The sequence below is a fragment of the Diaphorina citri genome, unplaced genomic scaffold (assembly GCF_000475195.1).
Source record: "Diaphorina citri unplaced genomic scaffold, Diaci psyllid genome assembly version 1.1 scaffold23883, whole genome shotgun sequence".
Lineage (NCBI taxonomy): Eukaryota > Metazoa > Arthropoda > Insecta > Hemiptera > Psyllidae > Diaphorina > Diaphorina citri.
Window position 1 is genome coordinate 238 of NW_007401225.1, and position 566 is coordinate 803.

General features: G+C 43.5%; 1 pseudogene; it reads right to left on the bottom strand.

Moving 5' to 3' along the window:
* Positions 1–367: 367 nt before the first annotated feature.
* On the bottom strand, positions 368–484 carry LOC113473305 (annotated as a pseudogene).
* Positions 485–566: the final 82 nt, after the last annotated feature.

Consider the following 566-nt stretch of genomic DNA (forward strand, 5'->3'; position numbering starts at 1 on the left):
GCATTTTTGCAATTAAGGTAAAGTTCTATTTTTATAAACTCTCTCTTTTAAAAAGCAGAGGTAGCTTCGATCTGTAACCCTTTTTTCAAGAGGTTGAATCACTGTGCAATGTGGGAGGAAGCACTGTGCAATGTACCTTCCTCTTTTAAAGATTTTCTTACCGTTGCACCTTTGATATGTTTGGCAACGTAGCCTACCTTATTGATGACTCCTTGCTCTCATATTCATCTGGATAGAGAATAGGTTTAGAGGTTTAACGAAACTTTTAACAACTAGGGTATTCTCGTGATGGGGTTTAAAACAACCGTTCGGCGACAAGCTACCCGCCTCCTCAATTTAACCTCACCCAGCCTGAGTGGAGCCGGGAACTAAGCAGCACGCGATTCCCCAGATGGTCACCATCCAGGTACTAACCACGCGCAACGTTGCTTAACTTCAGTGATCCGTGGGGAACTGGCGCAATCAACGTGCTATCGCCGCTGGACAGAAAAAAGTATTTACCTGGAGCGATTTCTTCAACTAGCTTGATATCAGCCGAGGTATAATATTCTTTCTCATGGATCATG